Source organism: Lepeophtheirus salmonis, chromosome 12, assembly GCF_016086655.4.
Source record: "Lepeophtheirus salmonis chromosome 12, UVic_Lsal_1.4, whole genome shotgun sequence".
In the NCBI taxonomy this organism is placed as follows: domain Eukaryota; kingdom Metazoa; phylum Arthropoda; class Copepoda; order Siphonostomatoida; family Caligidae; genus Lepeophtheirus; species Lepeophtheirus salmonis.
Genome location: NC_052142.2, coordinates 7,220,892 through 7,235,145, shown reverse-complemented (window position 1 = coordinate 7,235,145; position 14,254 = coordinate 7,220,892).

Below are 14,254 nucleotides of genomic sequence, written 5' to 3'. Positions count from 1 at the left end.
TAAAATCTACCTGTCCTGCCCAGCAGTCAGTACGATACATCAAATTGAAAAATCTAGCAATAGTAACATCATAAAAATGATTGGTTGCATGTTTTGTCAAAATCTGTCTACCTTGCCGATCAGTCGGTACGATACATCAAATTGAAAATTGTAGTAGTCTGATTACATGATGGTCTAACTCTGAAATTATATTAGCCTTGGGAGTTATAATGTTATCTAATAGTAGACATTAAGTAAGTCTACTGTATTTATGTCATATTTTATTAAAAGCGTAGCTATACTTTTTTATTTTTAGAAGATGCTCATTCGATGTCTAGGTAAGAAGGACTTAGCTTAGCTAGATCAGACTAAGCTATGGAGTTCAAGTAAAGTCTCGAGTCCAAGTTCCTACTTCTGACCATAATTACTCATTCCATTGTATCTTAAATTTAATATTAGTAATTATAATAACAATTAATAAATCATAAATTTATAATTGAAAACTCAACTTCTCTTTTATGGGATATACAAAAAGGGAAAGATTAAGGAATTAAATATTTTTTTCTTTTCCCTCAGCAATTTTAGAGTGTGAGGCCTTCAAATTATCCCTTTTTATTATATGCCATTCTACGTCAGTACGAAAAATAAGACGGCATATGAAAACGAAATCTTGGGGAAAATGTTTAAACGCTGCAGCATCATATCTTCTCAAGTTAATGGCCGCGTTTCGTTAGTTTATTTTAGTCAGAATAAATAAGGACTGACACAATACTAATAATTGTTATTGCTGTAGAATGTACAAATTTGATCAGCTTTAACATAAATACTACAACTTAGAACTTGAACTGGTTCTTTTCCAAATACATAAGTATAATTAGATAAAAAAAAAAAAATACAGTTACTTTCTTTTAACGATCAAGGTGAAATTTCAAAAAAATTCTAAGTAATCATAGCAATTTGAAAAAAAAAAAAAAAAAAAAAAATTCTTAGAATTCTATAGTATCAAATATCCATAAAATGTATGAAAGAAAATAAATCTCATAATCGGCTAAAAAGTCATTGAATGACACAGTAAAAAATATAAAAAATAATATAATTCATTTTTTCCCCTTCAACTTTACAATAGTATACAATTGAAGAGTGTAGTAAAAGAAGTTCCTATGTTACATAATGCTAGTTTTGAGATAAATTGCTTTGAAGTATTTGAAAATGCCCATAAATCGTATATGATGTCGTATGAAGTTCAGTTTTTGAATGTTCACTCTATGTCCACAATAGTTTTGAATAAATTACTTATTGAGAGCATAAAATTAGTCCCATATCACATGTCTATATTTTAGGCTACAACCTGACCTGATGACACTGCTCTGACCAGTTAATAACTGCATTCCTTAGTATAAAAATAATAAGTGCACATCAACGGTGTACACTATACATATATTCGTACAGTTGTAATATTTTTATTCTCTAACACTTGTCTACAGTTTTCTTTTTGTACATAGTTCAGTTTTATACTCTGCATTGGCTATGGATGTTACATTTTTTCATTATTTATTATATTATTGGAGGTATTTATAATTTCTTAGAATATAATAAATGTTTAAGGCAATTAATATATTCAGCTTTGTGTAACAGTTTAATATTGAATATACATATTATTGCTAATATTTTGCATTAGACGCCAAATTGATTCAGATTGGTCCAGTTCGATTGCATGGTAGATCACAATACCATATGAATGAAATTTAAATACAAGAAGCAAGAATGTGGGAGAAGCGTCTGACGTCATCCATTCTCCTTTTTTTGAGTTTTCAACTGGCTTTGCCTGAGGCCCATGTATGAGTAACTTAATTTTAACTTACTCATAGATAAAGCTAGAACTATATACTCAAAGACTCGCAATTATAGTTTTAGACAAATGATTTGAATTTTATATTAGAATAATAAATCCTCCGCAGCTTGCTAGGCCCATTCCTGAAGCTGTGTATGCTACCGGGGTTTAAAAACATATATATGTATATATATATATATCTCTAAGTTTATTAAATAATTATTGGTGGATAACTTCCTAAATATATGGCAGGTTAATTTCATAGTGTTTTGGAGCTTCAGTAAATGGATTACCTTGGGTTGGATTATATAATAACTTCCCCCAAAAAATAGAAAAAAATAAAGTATACATTTTACGAAATGCCGAGTTACGGAGAGAAAAAAAACTTACGGAAGGCGTGCATGAAACTATAAAAGTGTTTGGGGATCCCCCATAGAAATGCTGAGTTTTCATTATTTAAATGGGGGAAATCAAATTCATATCTTTTATATTTAATGTACATATTTTTTTTTAATATTTCACCCAGTCTAATTTTTTTTTCAATCCATTGCTTAGTCAAATTGCATTAGTTGCTTGAAAAAAATTTATATTAAAATAGTCCTTAAAATTACAAATGGGGTCTAATGGACTTAAAAACATTTATTTATCTAGTATAAAGTTTCCATTTAATCTGTTAATGAGACGTATATCAATTTCAACCCAACATTAGCACCTTTAATCTTTATTATATACCCAAATGTGAAAGTGCTTTGTAATAATTTTTTTCAATAATTACAATTTATTGTCTGAGGAGCTTGGGAATCTAAATACTCGAATTTCTTACACCTACACAGTGATCTAAAAAAATATGATATTTCAATAAAAGAACACAATTTTCTTAAACACAAAGAAAATTGAATGAAATTTTCAGGAATTACAGTGTACAGTATTGCAGCAAAGTTGATATATTTAAATACCTACAATTGAATTGTATAACATGAAATTTAGAAGAAAAGTATAATTTTAAGACAAATGGTTGATAAATAGTAAATACAAGAACTCCATTGAGCTGCAGAGTTGTAAAGCTTTTAAGATTTTAATGGAATCGAAGATCTTCACAGTTTGAGGTTTAAAGTTGTAATATCATTTACTAATATATAAAGCTAACTATAATAATTATTTCAGTCTATTTCAAAATCATAAAACTCAGAGAGTACATGCTTACGATGGGATATGGAACATTGGCGACTATTAAATTCTAAGGAGCTTAAGCAAATTCCGCAATTAGTCCTAAGACATCAAGAAAATCTTCTGCACTGACTGTTAGAACCGAAGATTTCTCTGATGGGCAAGAATTTATATACTTGAATTGGACATTATTCTCTTACGTCAAATTTTCTTTCCTCGAGAGAGACAGAAGAAAAAATTCATCAATTTTCATTTTGAAGAAAAACAAATTGTTGCTCAGTGAACTATTTCGGATACTCAAACAATCACAGACACTGTACTGACCTCCAAATCACATAATATAAGTATGTGAAAAAGTGTACAATATATAGAACAACAGTCAGAAATCCCTTTCCTTTGTTTAATAAAATTAATTGTTATATATTTATCCTTTGCTTCTCCATTAAAAGAACCCGTATTGAATCATTATAAGTAAATCAATCAATATTAACAATTTGATAAGATATGATTCAGTATATTTTATTGTTTCCAGTTTATTTATATTAACACTCAATGTATAGGAGAAAGATAGTATAAAAATATTTTTTCAATTATATGAGAGTTTCCCTCAAAGGACTTTGAAATTGTATTTCATTATGATTTGTCTAAAGAATCATTTATTACAGGTATGACATTTTTTTGGTTAGTTATGATCACATCGAATCTTCAAATATATATGCTCAGTATTTTTGAAATCTTCATGTTAGTTAGAGAATATCTAGAGCAATGAATTTTACAATTATGTCAGAATTAATTTAAAGATTGACTAGGAATATCTAAGAGATTTCTAAGATTGATAGTTTTCTACCTTTTAAATATTAACTTATTGTATCGAAAATTCGTGAATATTTTGTAATGCTATAGTCTAGAACTTAGCAATCCTTAGGAACCTGATATATATATATATATTTAATGTTCCTTTAATTGGTTAGATGAAGTTGCACTGATTAAGTATAAGTAAACATTAAAGTAGTACATTTACTCCATCTGACCTAGGAATCTTTTGGTGAAATTCATATACAGAAAGTATATTTCTTTCTCTAGGAATCGCCTGGGTGCGAACATACATTGAATTCAAATAAATAACTTCTCCCGAGCGCGTTGTCCATGAGCTACAGCGATTCCATAATTATTTTTTGAGCCTATTTCCGAATCCAAATAAAATTTATTTATTACTATTAGCTATTTCCAAAAAGATTGTCGTTACTATATAAATTGTAAAGAAGAGATGATCATACCTACACATGGGCTACCATTGTTAATGTAACGGTAAAATTTTTAATAACAAACCTATATAACTAAAAAGAAATAATATTTCCTCTAGTATTAAGCAAGGCAAAAAGTTACAAGGCAAAAAAGACGCAAGGCAAAACAGTACAGGGTCAAAACGTATCAATGCGAAAGCGTCTGAAGGCGAGAACGTATCAAGGGGAAAACGTCACAAGGTGAAAGTTTTACAAGGCAAAAATGTACCAGAGAATATGTTGAAGTCAAAAATGTTCAAGACGAATCCTCCTAGAAACCGAAAATTATACTACGTACATTCATAGTTATAATGGAATAAATAACAGCCAAAATTAAATGAAACCCATGAACTACGTAGATACTAAATTATATGAGAATATTAACAAATTTTACTACTCACCTCATTGCAGCAATTGAATTAAAGAAAGCAGTTTTCCCCTTTGGAACCAATTTCACAATATAACTTATAATGAGATGAAAAATGTATAACTTTTTTAGTGTTGTTCAATAAGTTGATAAACAAATACTTTTTTTAAATTCTGAGTGTAGCTAGTAAGTAGTTTTGAACGTCTTTAAAAACATGGACTGATTTGATGGAGATTTCAGTCTTGAAAATTCAAGCATGATTGCATTTACTATAATGCATGACGGGTTTCATTAACTTTTCAATTATTTCAGGGTGCTCAGAGGTTTTTTATGTAATTTTTTTATTTAAAACAATTTCTGAAGTTACGCAAAGACCTTTATAACAATTGGATAATCACAGCTAATCAGGACATGATACTAATACATATGTAGCTTCTTCGTGATGAGTGATTGTATACAAATGAGTCATGAAACAGATTTAAGTTTGCAATATACTTTTGACATCTTCCGTATATACGACGTTTATTCACAAAGTACTCTATATTTAATTCAACAAAATATTTTTATCAAAAAGAAGTATTTCTTGTTTCTCAATTGCTCTAATTCGGTGACGAAATTTTAAAACTACAATGATGCTTTAATGAATTATGGAGTCCTTTAATAGATATTAGAAGAGTATTTGATTATGTCCATCAGGATTGGGAGGACTTTTATTGGTATTCAGAGGTTATCTTATCAGTATTAATATGAAGTAGACTATAGTAAATCAATATTTAGCATAAAATACATCTGGTTGAAAAGATGAATTATAAAAAATTATATTCATGAATGATATAGTTAACTTAATTGTATGGTTAAGTTTAAATAACTCCTTAAGTGTAAATATATAGAACGTAAAATATAATTCCAATACATAATCTTCAATATTATCAACTGAATGTCTCGCCCTCACTCCGACTCTTCAGTTCTTTAAATAATTTGTCTTAAAGGTATCTCCATTTTTTTTTTTTTAATTTCCTCTACATTGCATTTCATCTGTAGTAAGATATTTAATGTTTTAAATGATATATGTATAACATTTTTTATTTTTTTTTACATATAATCACAGAAAATTCTAATCAAGGAAATGTTTTTAATAGATTTATCTTTATATGACGATTCATATATTTTCCAGAGGCAAGGACTATCTTGAAATAAACTAATAAGTAAATAAACATGTTTTTCCTTTTTGAATTATATGATAAAAACTATTGGATGTAACTTAAAAAAAAAAAAAAAAATTATAAGCTACTGTAGTTATAATAGTCAATTTTCCTGTTAATAATTTAAAAGCTTTTGCTTTAATGAGAAGTAATGAAAGTAGTACCTCAATTATGATCAGTGCCGTATGTCAGGAAGATTTTTCGGTCCGCTTTACAAGGGTAAACGGTTGATTTTCAGTGGTGAACGTGGGATATTTAAACAGGGCAAATGCTACAGCATAGATTAAATCTTGCAAGAATATCGTCCAATGGACTGTCTGACCTTTATTTTCTTCAGGTAAACATTGGGAAAAGTATAATGAAAAGGAAAAACTCTAGACGGAAAGTCAATCCCGACATATTCATAAAGGAAGGAGTATAATGGAGTATAAAATGCACGGTGCAAGAATGAGAGAAAATTTTTGAACTATACAATTAAGTCAAACAATTTAAACCTCCTTAAATATTTTTTAAATAATAACGGATGAAGATAATGAACGAGATTATAATATACCATGAAACAGTTACATCGACAGAAAATAAATTATGTTCACAAGTCTTGATGTTCTTAACTCGCATGTATACGTGGTGATGTGTTCGAAAAAAATGCATGTGTTCTTTATCATGATTAGAAGAAGAAGTTTTTCCTCTCTTTCCTTGACGCAAAGGTGTCAATCAAACTGTCCATGTCTTCATGGAGCACCTTGTCCACCATCACCCTGTCCATGTGAGGGAGGAGAGCCTCTCCTGGTCCATGGTGGTCCTCATGTGGTTCTTGAGCTTTCTGAGACAGGAGAATGACCGCTCCGCCTCACAGCTGCTGATGGGTATTGAGGCCAGGATAACGATCACCTTGTATAGCTCCGGCATCAGGCGGAACACTCCCAAGCTTATTAACTCCGCAGCAATTTGTGACGAAGCCATGTCTTCTGTGTCAATATCTGCCTAGAGAAACATAAATTTTAAACATATAATGCAAAATGAAACATTATAATATTAACCTTGAATTGCTGGAAGATTGCATGGTCTGACTCGAGCTACTCGAGTTCAAGTCTGTAGTGCTTGGCGACACGCTCAATGACACAGGTCTCCACTTCACTGTCATTGACGATTGCAATGAGATCCATTGTGATGTTTGTATCGTTGGTGGCAAATCTGCTCTCAAGCTCTAATACAATCTTATTGATTGCAACATCGAAATGTGTTTCACGGAAGTAGGATTCAGTTGTTCCTTTCCACTTTATTCTCCTTGGAATCTTCGCCTCCTTGAATTTCAAATCAATTGAGTCCTCCTGGTCAAATACTGATTTCATCTCAGACGACTTCAACTTAGCAAGTTTCCAGATTGATTCAAAGATTTTTCATTCTTAAGATCTTCAAGAGTCCTAATCACTAGGTTGACGTGTTTCCGGGCCTTTGTTAGGTCAATCTTTCTGCCTTGAAGTTCATCTGACAAGCTAGATGTGTGTCTGAGGAGTGTCTTCAACAGTTCAATCCCGAAAACAAATTCGTGACTAAAGATGCTGTTGAGCAGAGAAGTTGCTGTTGAACTCGACAATGTATCTTTATCTTTTCTCATTATTATGAGGGTCTTCATGATTCTGACCATCCCTAGAGATACAGCGTGTACAGCATCGTAGCGGAGACTCCAGCGGGTAGCAGACTGGTTCTTCAGGGTCATCACCTTGGCATGCTCCTCATCTTTACTTGTTATCTTCACCGACTTGTAGATTGCTGACCTCTTTGGTGACCCTTCAATGAAGTTGTATAAAATTTGTACTGTCCCTATTGTATTTCTCAACAGGGTTATATCTGAGAGAAGATCCTTGACTACAAGATTGAGGACATGGGCGTAGCAGTGGATGTAGACACACAGTGGGGCTGCTTCCTTCCACCTGGCGGCAAGACCCTTGTTGATGCCAGATATGTTGGAGGCACCGTCCACGGCCAGGGAGACAGTGCGGCCGGGGGTAAGGCCGAGGTCCTTGACAGCCTCGTGAAGCTTCTCAAACAAATATTTGCCGTCAGTCTGGGTAACTTTTACAAACTTGAGGAAGCTCTCTTTCTTGATGCCTTCACTCGTCAGATATCCCAGTGACCTACTGAACAGCTCTGTGTTTGACATATCTGATGTCTCATCAACAATCACAGAGAACCAGTAGTCATCATCGCCGGCACAAGTCTTGACATCTTCAATTATATTTTCTGTCACTTTGGATGCTATAATCTCTATCAGCTCATTTTGGATGTCAGGTGAAGTCCATTTGGCAAAACCTGCCCGAGCTGAACCAATTTTTTTGACTTCGGCCTCCAGTTTATCTTTGAGAATATGATTGTCGCGTGAACACAGGGACAAAAGCTCCAAGAAGTTTCCTCGATTGTTTTCATTAGATTCCGTCAACTTTTCTCTTGTTTCGGAATCGCCCCTAAAAGCCAATCCTTGCTTTGCGAGGAACCCAACAGTTTGGAAAAGATACCTCAAATAAGCTCGCCACTTCACGACTTCCTCAGCATGTTGAGACTGAACATGGCCGAGAACCGATGTATTCTTTCTCTTTGATGTGAGGAAATTGATCCACTTTTCCATCGACAGTTTGTGTTTTTTGTTGTTAGAATTAACTTTCAACGAGGAACTGTTTTGCCATGTTTTGAACTCAAATTTCCCAAGGTTGGAAATGGAAAATTTGGAACAGGCGAAACACTTGGCTGACTTTTCAACCTCGTCATATTCTAGCCACGGGAACTTACGGAACCAATCATATTGAAAGTCTCTGGAGTATTTGTCATCTATCTGAGGACTGTATGTTTGTAACTTGGGCTGTAGAGGAGATCTCTCTCGACTTTAGGCACAGTTTCCCGCTCAGTCTCCACTCTGGTTCTGGTCTGGATGTCCTTCCGCTTTGGCTCCCGCCCGGTAAGTATCGGGTCACCCAGCTGGCTCGTGAAGACGACAGGGTACTCTTGGCCTCCGCCCACAAACTCCATCTCCTCAGTCTTGCTCTTCTCACCTCCCTGGACATTGTCACTAGTCTCAGAGTCCTCTGCAGAGGGAATATTGTTGTTGTTGAAAATGTATTCCATTTTCAATTTTGAGAAAAATTATCTAGCTTCCTTTTGTAAATATGTAATTTTATTATAATGACTCAGTACTATTATGAGTTGGTCATAAGTTACATATATATAATTGATTTTAATAATTAATTATGACTTAACTCATCTATATTTACATACCTATATGATTGGTGGACGGTTGAGTAAGGATGTTTTTTTTTGGTCCGCTGAAGCAGACAAAGCGCAATACTGACGTACGGCCCTGATTATGATTATGTTTTGTATAGAATTGATGAATTAAATAAGTAAGAAACAAATATGGTATAAGTAAATGTGTAGAACAAAAAATATTATTCCAAACCATATTCTTCACTCCTTAAGAGCAGGCTTGATTTTGCTACTTGCGACTTGAGTCCATATTTTGAAAATATACAATCAGATTGATCTTATAATGAAATACTTAGGAATGGACTTGGATTTGAAGCCTTTAGTCGATTGAAGACCATTTTAACAAATTTTCTCATAATTTGAGGAGTTGATGAAAATATTAAAGGACTTGGTCTTGTGAGCAAAGGCTAGGACTTGCAATCTGTATATGGACTTATTCCCACCTCTCCTATAAAGCAAGTAAATATATTCCGGGAAATAAAACGAAATTTCAACGAATAAAATACTAACAGCTAATGCAAGTCAAACTTTTTTAATTACCATTCTTGGATCTATGTGACGGTTCTTTGAAATTTTTCATAGAAAATTGATATGCAATGGGGCATAAAATATTTATATTGTTCGATATCTACTTGATACCAAAAGCTATTTAGATTTTTTAAATTCCGTTTTTTCTCTATAAATATGAATAGGCATCTAGTATAATTTATTTTCAATATATTTTCATTCATTTGAAGTAAAAGACCACCTTTTTAAATTGACAATGCCCAAGATAGTGGATAATAGAAATATGTCGAGTTCAGAACAACATATTCCATAGATTGTTAATAACGGAATCATGGATCAGTTCAAAATTGATTTATGAAATACAGTTTTATTCTTCAATATCTATATTGGCTCAAATTTGTAAATCTTGGAATATAATATTGAAATAACATATTGAACTTCCACTATTAATACGGTTATGAATTTAAACTTTTGCTGCAAGACCATATACTTAAGCACAAAGTTGATGAATTAGGGAGCTTCGGACTCGTAAAAACTCCATAGGATCCACTGCTCGTGTTATGATGAGAGAAAGAGGAAATAATCGTTAATCAGATGTTGGAGGAATCCATAGAATTGACAGTATCTCACTACGCCGGTTACATACTGTTCATATCGTCCATTTGACGAAAACACGATTGATAATTCGTTTGCTGGACGTGCAATAAGAGCATAAGGAGTTCGAAAATATCTGTAATATTTAAAATCTATTAGAATTTATAGAATATGCAGGTAGTAGTTAAGTACCATGAATGCGTTTTGACCCCAGTTACAAACTGTGGGCTGAACAGAGCATAACTTGGAGGAAGATCCTCTCAAACATAATGCCTCTTCAAAATCAAATTCAATTGTAATCCAGGAATATGATAATGAGATAACAATTAATATTCAATTGAGTCATTAATTTAAGGATCCTCAACAATGCAAGTAACATATGAAGGAAAATGCCAACAAGGAATCCTCCATATCCGTGAGACCCAAGATATTATTTTCTCCAATTCTGTAGTTGAACCCTATCGCCTATCATCACAGATTATTATTAAGGAGATCCCACATTCTAAATCATTTACTTATTAATGAATATGACACGAATATTTTGAAGTCGGTTAGAATTTGAGCATTGTATGCTATTAACATGAACGTATTTTCCGTAGGATAAAGGTTCCTTTCCGGTCCAAAACAAAAAAAAACCTCTTTAAAATATACACTATATCTTCTCCTACTACTTATATGATATGATATGTTGTTTTTTACAATGAGGAAAAACAAGAACTCACCTTACGAAATATGTTTATATTAAGCATTTTTAGAGGGGTGCACCATGAATGAATTGCCCCTAATAATAGTCTACAATAATAAAACGTAGATAGATGTTATGTTGGAATCCCCGTAGCTCATGGATAGCACACTCGGAAAAAGTTATTTTCTTGAAATTAATGGGGGTACGGTTGCACCCAGGTGATTCCTATAAAGGAATATACTTTATGTATATGGATTTCACCAAAAGGTTCCTAGGTTAGATGGAGTAAATGTAATACTATAGTGATTACTTATACTTAATCTAGGGAGTACTTTAGTACTGTAGTCTGTATAATGTTTTTACCCCTAATATTCAAGAAGTTGTGTTACAAGTTTTTTTTTTTAAAGTGTATTTACTATTTTATTTGCGTGAAAATAATATATAATAATAATAATTGGTAGAAAAATTTAAAATAAATAGAATATTACTTTCAATTAGCATCATTTTGACTAATAATTGGTTAGAAAAACTCAATTCTTAACATTATATGGTTGAATATAATAGGTCGTATTCACTAGTCTATTAATTAGTATAAATCTATAGTGTAGAAAAATAAGTATATGATCCCTTGTCGATTTTGTAAGTTTGCCCACTGGGCAGGCCACTCTATGACCTTAATATGCTTCTTCTTTTTTAGTCACTCTATTGTTGATATGGTCGTAAGTTTTGGGTTATTGCCTTGCTAGAGGATACACTTTCAGTTTCCTGCCCTGAGGTAAGAATGTTGTTACCCAAAATTTCCCTGAGGATGGCCCATCCTCCCTTTGAGTTGTCATCTCCCCTTCCCAGAGAAACACTCCCAAAATATAATGTTTCCACCTCCAAACACTTTTTTTTTGTTCATATACATAAAATTCAACCTGCTTGATAAAAATGGAATTTGGAGTGTATTTGTTAGTATGAAAAAGTTAGACATGATATTAAACAATAAATTTATTCAACATGTCCTCCCTCAGCAGCCACCATCTTCTCCATCCTGCCCCTAAAGGATTTGCATGCCCTGATGACTTCCGTGGAATCGACAGCATTCCCCTCCCTCGTAATGGAGCCCTTCAGGGCCGCGATGCTCTTGTGACTGACCTTACACACCTCCCTCTTTAACTTCCCCTACCAGTAGTAATCACACGTACTGAGGTCGGGTGAGTTGGAGGGCCAGGTGTTGCGATCCCAGAAAGTGATGTCGTGGGAGTTGAGGAGGTTAGTGGTCCTCATGGCGATGTTTGCAGGCGATGAGTATTGTTGGAATATGAACTCCCTCCCAGCGGCCGTATACTTCATCCAGGGGATGACGAACTCCTCCATGACTTTGCAGTACCTTATTGCGTTAACCCTTTTTATTGGGATTGAAGAAGAAAGGAGGCATCACCTCACCGGTGCTGCAGATGCCACCCAGGGTCATCACGAAGACCGGGAACTTTGTGGTGAAGACTACAGGGACCTTTTCTCTCTCCATGGCAAGCCACCTGTCATTCTGGACGTTGTAGCTTCTGTCGAGAGTCTAGTTCTTCTCGTCAGAGAAAAAGATGATTCTTCCTCCATGGCTCTTCAGGTCATTGAGGAGACACTTACCTTTGGTGAGCCTGGTGGCCTTGATGGATGCTGTGAAGATGTGTTGTTTGGCCATTCGGTTTGACCTGAATCCTAGATCTTCATTCACAGCCTTGGAGACCAGCTGCTTGTTAACTCCACGGTTCTTGGCCAACCTGGACAAGGAAGTCCCTGGCGAAGCCTTGATGGACTTCTGGAGGTCTTCAAGGAAGCAGGGAGTGCGGATTCGGTCACTTCTCATGTTGTGGGCCTTGCAGCAGACCTTCCCTCAAGCTCCCAGCCATTGAAGACCCGGTACACCGTGGTCTTGGGGTAGTTAAGAAGCTCGTAGATAGCAGAGGGCTTGTGTCCCGCGCGAGCCAATTTGAGGATGGCGTCTCTCCTGGCGTGTTCCATGATGACTATTGTTTGTTGTCAAAACAATTATGGTGGAAGTTATAGTGTATTGTTCATGCAACCTCTTATATTAGTATGATTTAACCCCAAATATCCACATTATGGATCTGGATGAAGTTTAAAGTAGTTTTTTCTGTTTTCTGAGTTCCCTCATTCGCTCCACTTCATCCCATGAGGTGGCAAGGAGAGGTGTATTTGCTATTATGCTTTTTCAGACATATTGTCCACAAACATTATCATTTACGTAAATGGCCGCTCTTTAATTTGTATAGAGACGCCCTTCATAGTTAGGAATTAGGTATCCGATTGGTGCAGACAGACGACATACGTAGTCTGTGTCAAGTATTTTGATAACTTTGTTCCACTCAATGATGGAAATATGTTCACCGTTCTTTCTTATTATCCGAATATCCTTTTTATGTGTTCATCATTCCTTTTTCTGAGTAATATAAACTTAACGTGTTTTAAATGTAGGAAATAAGTACCAAGCCGATTTTTGAACTGATTGAATTACAGTTCGAACTATTTCATTGGATAAACTATTGCGCTTACCAAATATTGTTTTCCATTTCATTAACTATTCTCCGAAATAAATTAGATACTATATTTGTGTTCTCTGATCGTTAGAAATTGGTTTCCTACTGACATCCATTAATTTTATATGAAAATGTTTCGATGTAACTTTGCATTTCTCCGTTATTTTTACTATGATGATTTAAAGCCTCTATTGTTGAATAGTAAAATTTTGAGTGATAAGTTAACTTTTTTTCTTCAATAGGATGTGGATGAATTCATTGAAGAGTTAATTTATGTGGTATTTGATGCCCATTCTTATTTCCTTTTTAAACATAGGTTTAATGCCGTTTAATTTTGCAGTAAAAGTAATTTTGTCATTTTCAAAAGATGGGCACGCCGTTATCTTTATTGTATCATGCAACCTTTCCTCCAAAAATAAATAGAATAAAGGCCCGAAATCATCTGGTGATTAGTCAAATAAGTTAATCATACCAACCGTTATTTATATCTTATATACTCGCAAACTATCACTATGATATAATTTCCCTACCATTTTTAAAATAAATTACCTATTATTAAATCTATATAGTATTTTATTCGATACTGTATTATAATATTGCCTAGGAATATTTTATTAAAAGAGTAGTTATGATAAGTTATTATATTATTTCTATGAAGAAATAGCCAAAATTTATTGATAGAAATAATAAAATGGCCAATATATATATTTTATAAATGGCAAGGGATCAACAAGAAATTGTATTACTGTTTTTTTTTTTTGGAAACGGAGAATATGTATAAAATAACTAAGGTTGATAATTTTGATAAGGATACAAAAGCGTGCGAGGAGAAGTGAATAAA